Here is a 9,050-nt window from a genome sequence, read left to right as displayed (position 1 = left end):
CTCTTTAAGCAAGTAGGTGGATTTTTTAATGTTTCATACATCATCCTACTCTTAGCAAGCAAGCAAGCAAATAATCCTACATGTGTTTCCAAACATGTCAAAACATTATTTTAAATGTAGTATTACCTAAAACCTGTCCTTGTCACTGCTAACTCCATGTTTGTCCTGAGGAAGGAGGAGACGCTGTGACGTGGTGGCACAAACTGCTTCTTTTCATCTGGCTGAAAGAAGCTTCACTGAGAGAGAGAATAAAACAATGAAGGGTTTTTAGCTGCCTTTATGATTAGCACCTTCCTGAACAGTGCAGAATCGAAACTGTGCTCAATACAGCCATGCACTGATAGGCAATGTAGAACCCAGTCCATAAGCCTCATGACTTGAATGTCAAGTAATAACAAAGGCTGCACAAACAATTGCACAGGCCCAAGTGATCAGATAAATGTTAATGACAGGCCATAAAAACAATCCACCCACCTGTGGACGTGGGTCATAAACCTGCTAAGTACCTGTTGCTGCCCTATCTGTCCAGTAGCTACTGCCAGAATTTACTACTCTGCCGTATACTGTACACAAGGTCATAATGTACATATTTTTTTCTTAAAATCTAATGAAATCTAAAATTAGATAATAGAATTTACCTTGGAATAAAAGCAGAACTAGATCAAATATTTAGACCTTTTGGTTTGTTTTATCTTATATTGACGTCATGGATAGATGAATTGCATTTGCCAAGTAGGACAATACGATAATAGATAATACGAGTCATTGCGAAGAATGTAGGGGTCAAGTCAGTTCAGTTCACATTTACAGTATGTTTTAACAAATAGACATTAAAGCAGAAACAAAGATATGCTGCTTTAACATTGTGGTGGCTCAAAAAATGGTTTAAATGGCCTCAATGGTTTTATTAAACTGGTTATTGTACTGGTGTCAGTGGTGATTGTAATATGATCCACATGTTTGTAACATGCATCTTTGCTATAAACTGATATCTGTGACAATCACACAGTGAAAGACTCGATGCTAGAAGCATCCAAATCCCTTTCTCCCCAGATGAACAGGTGAATGAAAGTCATTTTGGTGTCCTGTCCTCCTGTCTACAGTGAGGAGGACAAACGAAGGCCTTCGGGGGCTGCTCCACTTATTGTGCGAGAGCTGACACATAAGCAAGGGAATATGGGTGTTCCGCTTCCCAGAGGTTTAAGATGTCAGGGCAGTACATGGTATGGTGGGGTGGACCATTGTCCCGAGTCCCATGGGTGGAGGAATCAAGACAGAGGTGGAGGAGAAGGAAATGGAAGAAGCTGCATGATGAGACAGGTTCGACTCTGCTGAGAAAGACGAAGAGAAGGAGCGAGAGCCAGAGGAGGTGAGTCTGCACTTTCTCCCCACGAAAGACTCAAAGCCCGCCAGGTGACGGGGAAATATGCGGTAAGTGAAAATCTCTGCTACTCTATTCTGTACTTTTTGTTTTATGTGTTTCTTGTTTATGTTATCAGGTCTTTTTATGGCTCATTATAGTTCCAAAGATTCATTTATCTGATTCAGTTATCATAAATACATTTCATGTGACCCAGACCTCAATTTTATATTTCTTGATATTTTAAATTATATTTGTCTCACGTTTCAATTTTTCTACCATTAAAGCATAAAGGCATTCATCAGTTTGTTCAGTTATGTTATACATTATTTTATTATTTTATTATAGTATTTTATTATTTTGTTATACTTTATGAATATCTTTCGTTATTTAGTGATTAATTAATCATTTTATAATTCCAACTATTTACTAATAAATACACTTATTTAATTAGTCAACCTGAATTCACTCATGTCCTTTGCAATGAAAGCTTGGTCCAACTGGCAGCATGATATTTAGATACAGATGAAAATTATAATAAAAAAACTAAACAAAAGGGGAATAGATACAAAGAGTACTTTAATTAACTTTATTCCTAATATAAAATGACAGCACAACATCCGCCAAGTCACATAAAACACAAAAAGAAACGAGGTAGGTAAGAAACCTGATGCAGTAAAAAAAGCCAAATAATATAAATCAACAAAATAAAAGCAGGACCATAAACCTTTAAACTATAATATGCATTGAATACAAAATAGGCTACATATGCTAGTAGTGCAAAACAGATGAGCTATAATAAAAGCTTAAGAGGTGCTGGTAGGTTTGTTTTGTGACACAACCAGGCCGTTTCCCTTGTGTCCAGTCTTGCTAAAATAAGCTAAGCTAAGCTTTTACAAACTATTTTGTTAAACTACAATTAACTGTATATAATATATTTACACTCACAGGTAAAGAATCAATGATAGATGGGTTCTGTTAAAGGTCAAGCTGAACTGGGTTAAATGGAAAACAACAGGATTAGGCAACTAAACACATAAAGCATTGGTACTTTCAAAAAAACCTTGACCTTTCAGACTCCCATTGTACTTTCACATCACAAACAGTAACCATTTCCTTACGTTTCAAACGGCTATAAAAGTTACAGATGGGGATGGAGTATATGGTTGCTGTCATACTCATCTCTGCCCCAGTTGCAGTCCCTCAGGGTGGCTTGATATGATTTACAGTAGACCGTCCTGCATTTATGTAACAGAAGTCTGCCTCAGTGCTCTCACTGCCCATGCAAGACCTTCCCCTGAGACACAGACAATAGCCCCATGTGGTCTGAGGGGAATATTGACATTTAGATGGTAACCCAATCAGAGCAAACAAGGAGTGTTGTTATTATTCTCATAATTCAGCTCAACTACTTCTTGAGCCATTGCCTGTAAAAAACAAGTGGTGAGATGACCAAAAGACCTGTGTAGCGTAATGTCAGGAAAACAATTTTAAACCAGAGACCTCCTGGTGTGGCTGGCCAGACATCAGTTAATTAAGAGCACATTGATTACAACTTTATTTCAGTCCTCTCCAAGAAAACTGGAGTAGCAGGGAGTGGCTAAAAATATTCCAATTAGTTCATGTAATTTAAATCAACAGTTCTTCAGTCAAATGATTGGACCTTGGAGCCAAAGAGTCACTCAAACTGTGGTCACTTCACAAAAGTGGAAAGGTCTTCCTGGTTTAATGAGATCAATCCATTTTTTGGAGATTCAGAATATTAAAATATAATTTGCCTCTCACTGAACTCACTAACAACGAAACAAAAGCTAAGCTAAAGTTGATCTTCTTGGTGTATTAGAGACAAAGTCATAAAGAGCTAATTTGCACTGCAGAGAGTGAAAAATGGAATTTATTGACATGTGTTTAAATTGGCTAAATGGGTATTTGTAACGCTTAAAAGTTTGTCAAAATGTTTACCATTTTCAAAATGTACAGTTTGGTCTAATGTGAGGTTGAGAGAATGACGACAAAATCTTTATTTTTGAATAAACATTGACTTTAACACATAAAGGACTCATTTTGAGGAATTAAACAAAGAAAATATGCAAAGAAAATAACATTTTATTGCAGAATTTGTTCGTGGAGCCTCGATTATATTGTCAGTGAACAGCCAGTATTTAATGTTCATGAAACTTTATACCTGCTTTAAAATTAGATAAGCGTGCTGTTGAATAGACTAAGATTAAGAAAATATTATGTAACTTAAGAAAATTTTTCTGGAATCAATCACAATGTTGGATAAGCAAGAGCAGAGTGACAGTAAATGACCTCTTTGGGTGGTGAATCACGATAAGACAATAGGTTTATCTGTTACACTAACTGTAACAATAGACACCGGACCATTGTTCCAGCAGCATGAAAGTAGGCTGTGGAAACACAGGTAAGTAGTACAGTAAGAGAAGTAACACACACTCTGTAGTTAGGTCAAATCGAGGCTTTACTTCCTGTTTCGAGAACAGAGGTGGATGACGTTATCCTCAGAGCTGACACCACTGCATGCAACAACTTTGTTGAAATAATATGCTGTGTTTTTTTAATCCATTTTACATCCATATCTCTCCTGTCTTTAGTTACAAAGATGAAAAAAGTGCCCACTATGCTTCTGAAACATAGGATTGATCATTTTTAGAGTATTACTCTAAAGTGTAATTAATGTGTAATTGCCAATTCTGATGATTTTCTTTTCTTTGCCCTCACAGGTTTCCACTCCTGTGGCTGATAAGTCTATTAACTGTGCTGGAATACTGCAGTGCAGGTACCTTACCTTTAATTAAACCATCATTACTAACTGCAGACACCAAGTTACAAAGACCAAATGCTTCCTAAACATTTTTTAAATTTAACTTTAAAATTAGACGACAGATAATCAGATTCAGCATGTCTCAAGCTCCTCTCTCTTTTCTCATCAGTTGCTGACCCGAGGGACTGCGAGGCAGCGGGCAGCAAGTGCCACCCTCAGGCCGAGTGTCTGAAGGTCAACAACAACTTCACCTGTGCGTGCCGCATGGGCTACCAAGGCAATGGGCTGCTGTGCAACGACATCGATGAATGTCTCAGTGGTCTACATAGCTGTCACTCAAAGGCCCGCTGCAACAACACCCTGGGCAGCTACAGCTGTGTCTGCCTCATCGGGTATGTTGGAGACGGCACCAATTGCCAGGACATTGACGAATGCCAAAAAGAAAATGGTGGTTGCCACGCAAATGCTCTCTGCATTAACTTCGAGGGAGGGCGAGAGTGCCGCTGTAAAGTTGGTTTCAGAGGAAACGGCTTCCAGTGTAATGATGATAACGAATGTGAGACACAAAGGATCTGCCACTGGAACGCCACCTGCACCAACAACCCTGGGTCCTATGTGTGCACCTGTAATGCTGGCTATAAGGGCAACGGGAATTACCTCTGTCTTGACATCGATGAATGTTCAGAGACTCCTCATGTTTGTTCTTCCTCACTTGGCTACAAAGGCTGTAAAAATCTGCCAGGCACCTACTACTGCACGTGCAACAATGGCTTCGAAAGCAACGGGCAGAGCTGTGTGGACATCAACGAATGTGCAAACAACATCTGCAGTTTATATGCAGACTGTGTAAACACCATGGGGTCGTACCGGTGTACCTGCAACAGTGGTTTTGTAGGAAATGGGCTGACGTGTGCAGACATAAATGAATGCAATGAAAACAATCAATGCGACCCCAATGCTGCCTGTATCAACAGGCTGGGGAGTTACGAGTGCTCCTGCCTGGGAGGTTTTGTAGGAGATGGACGACTGTGTGAAGACATCGATGAGTGTGCAACACCCAACATTTGCCCTTCTACCACCACCTGCGTCAACACTGGAGGGTCATATTACTGCGACTGTGGCAGTGGCTTCATCTTCAATGACTCCAAGTGCGATGATGTGGATGAGTGTGCGGCGGGCCGCTGCAGCCCCTTTGCAAACTGCACAAATTCTCCTGGCTCCTTCTCTTGTCGGTGTGCAGCAGGGTACAGTGGAGACGGCTTCACCTGTGTGGATGTGGATGAGTGCTCATTGGCCAGGCAGTGCCACTCAAACGCCCTTTGCATTAATCTCCCTGGCTCCTACAACTGCACCTGTCGGGTGGGTTATTTGGGAGATGGGTTGACTCTGTGCAATGATGTGAACGAGTGTCTGGTGGATAATGGAGGTTGCAGAAACAAGGCTACATGTCTCAACAACCAGGGTTCCTTCTCTTGCCTGTGCCTGCCAGGCTTCATCTTGATTAATCGGACTATTTGCCAGGATATAAATGAGTGTAAGGAACTGAACAATCCATGTGGAGTGAATGAAGAGTGCAAGAACATTGATGGGTCATACGAGTGCCCCTGTCGGGTCGGTTACTACCGCCCTGCCAGCAACATGGACTGCGTTGACCTGGACGAGTGTAAAGACAACCCTTGCCATGTTAACGCCACTTGCCTCAACACCATTGGGTCCCACACTTGCACCTGTAAGCGAGGTTTTACAGCAAACGGCACCCAATGTGAGGACATAGATGAGTGTTCTGCAATGGATATATGCCACCCACGGGCTCTATGCACTAACTTCTTAGGGGACTTCTTCTGCTCCTGTCAGCAGGGTTTCAAAGGGGATGGCTTCTCCTGTCAGGACGTGGATGAGTGCACCCTCTCTGATACCACCTGCCCGGCCTTCTCCAAGTGTATTAACTCCCCTGGTGCTCATGTGTGCTCATGTTTGAATGCCACAGTGGCCTTCAATGACACCTGTGTGCCACCCAGTCCGTTGTGTGAACCTGCCTGCCACAATCACGCCCTGTGCCACCTTTCACCTGCCGGATACCAGTGTGTGTGTGACGTGGGTTATGTGGGTGACGGGCTGACTTGTTCTGACATAGATGAGTGCCAGAGGGAAAACATTTGTCCTGAAAATGAAACTGAGTGTGTGAACATCCCAGGATCGTTTTCCTGTGTCTGCAGACAAGGCTACAGTCTCAATGGAACACAATGTGTTGGTAAAAAACCTTTCTTTCATTCTTATTTTCAAATAAATCTATAAAGTCTGGTTAATGCAGCCTGATTCTAGACCTCTGAATCGCTGCCCATGTCTGATTCATATGAATCAGTTTTGAACATGAAGCCAGGCTGAAGTAAAGGCAATTCAGTCTGATTTTAAGGCTTTATTAATGGGACATATTTGAAAGAGTAGTTCATAAACAGCATAAACATACAAAATATGACTTTTTCTGTCATCATTAAGTAAACTGATGAGATAAATCCAGATATAAATCATTATGCAACTGTTTTCTCTTTTCCAATCCATACCTATCAAAAAACAAACAGATAAACAGATTTAGGAGAGCTTTAGGGAATTTGGGCTAAATAATATTTATAGTGTTGTCCAAAAACACATCTTCCTGTATCAGGTTAATTATCCCTTATCCTTGTAACATTTAGTGTAAATCCTCATCCTAAGTAAGTTCACAACTGGCAAAGAAAATAATTGAAAATATGTATTAAAAGTTGCATAATCATATAGTATGGGTGTGTAGAAATTGAATTCTATTGTTTGAAATTAATTTTTCAACAGCAGCTAAACTGACAAAATAACTGTCGTTGCAAACAGTTTTGGGAAAACCCGCTATTGTCACACACACTCAGTTGAAGCCGTTAAAACAACTTAGCACCTACCGTAAATTCAATTTGAGGACTTGTCCTGAGGGCTTATTCCATCAAACTGAGAGTGAAAGCAACTGGATGATAATGAAAAGGAATCTGCCATTTGATTGGGTTTCCACTGTAACAGCTTGGGAAGTTTGGGGGAAATATAAATAAATGCATTCCAGCATAAGGTGTGACACACCACCCTCTGCCTCAGGCTAGAAGTCAGATGAGTTTCATTTCAGCCTGACATTAAAGTATCATAAAGTCCCCACATCTTTTTCTAAAATTCTTTCTGTCCATAGCCACCAAATTAAGAGACTTGTTGTACCTCACTTATGAATAAAAGTCTGCAAAACTTGGCCTAATCAGCTCACAGAAATCATTTATTCTGCCAATGACTTGTGTTCTGATAGGTTGCTGTTAATCTTAATTATTTCCCTCTTTTTCTCATTCCCACTCTCCCCATTTGTCCATCACCTTTCTAGATCTGAATGAGTGTGAGACAGGGCAGCAGGAGTGTAGTGAGTTTGCCCAATGCGTCAACACAATGGGCAGTCATTCCTGCGTCTGTCTCAGCGGTTTCACAGGTGACGGGAAGAACTGCTCTGGTAAGCATCAACTTCTCATTGTTAACATCCATAACCCCCATCTGTGGACTCTCTTTTGAGCTTTCTTTTAGCACCATTTGGGGCTGTTTCCCTGACACTGTCCCATTTTGGATGAATTATAGACTTTGATGAGTGCCAAGTCCAAAATGGAGGATGCCATCCAGTTGCCAGCTGCACTAACACGCCTGGATCTTTCAACTGCGCTTGTCCACCTGGCATGGAGGGCAGTGGCTTCGACTGCCAGGATGTGAACGAGTGTGAGCAGAACTCCTCCTTGCCACACAACTGCAGTGCCCAGGCTTTGTGCCTCAACTCAAACGGGTCTTACATCTGCCAGTGCCAGGATGGATACCATGGTGACGGCTTTGTTTGTGAAGATGTGGATGAATGTCAGCTGACCACAACCTGTAGCAGCAACATGACGTGCAGCAACACCCCCGGTGCCTACGCTTGTTCATGTTTTTTGGACCTGGTATATGACAAGGGCACGTGCGTGAGCAAAGACACCTGCCTGAATGCTAGTAGCGCCTGCCACCCACTCGCCGAGTGCCACCAATACCAGGGTTCCTTCTACTGTCGGTGCAGAGATGGTTATGAAGGAAATGGCACTGATTGCTGGGATATGGACGAATGTGACCGTTCACAAGGGGAAGTTTGCCCTGCCTTCTCCCACTGCTTCAACACCGATGGCTCCTACACCTGTGACTGCTGGGAAGGGTTTGAAGACAATGGGACACACTGTCAGGACGTGGATGAATGTTTGACAGGGAGCTTCACCTGCCCCAACAACAGTAGCTGTACTAATACAGAGGGGAGTTATGAATGTACCTGTGACCCGGGTTTCTCAGGCAACAGCTCCTTGTGTTTGGATGTAGATGAGTGCTTGCTCAGCCTCATCCAGTGCCCTAATTTCTCCAACTGCCTGAACACAGTTGGATCTTTTGTCTGTGAGTGCCAGGAAGGTTACCAAGGCAACCGCACTCACTGTGAGGATATCGACGAGTGCCTAGACAACTCCACCTGCCATGAGCATAGCAAGTGCATCAACACCAATGGAAGCTACCTGTGTCTTTGTGATGCTGGATTTTCCAGTGTGGATGATTTGTGTGTGGACATCAATGAATGCAAGAACACTGAGCTGGGGGAGCTTTGCACTAATGGAACCTGTATGAATGCTATTGGGTCATATTACTGTGAATGTAACAAGGGGTTCTGGAGTAAAGGGACGGAGTGTGTGGATGTAGATGAATGCTCAGACTCCCACAACTCTTCAGTATGTCAGCCCCATTCTGTATGTGTCAACATCCCTGGGTCTTACCTTTGTCCCTGTAATGAGGGGTTTATTCTGAATGGCACAGAGTGTCAGGATGTGGATGAGTGTCACGACCCAGATGGCA

This window comes from Seriola dumerili, unplaced genomic scaffold (genome assembly GCF_002260705.1).
Source record: "Seriola dumerili isolate Sdu_G_001 unplaced genomic scaffold, Sdu_1.0 BDQW01000073.1, whole genome shotgun sequence".
Lineage (NCBI taxonomy): Eukaryota > Metazoa > Chordata > Actinopteri > Carangiformes > Carangidae > Seriola > Seriola dumerili.
The sequence above is the reverse complement of the archived record's forward strand: the minus strand, read 5'-3'. Positions refer to the sequence as shown.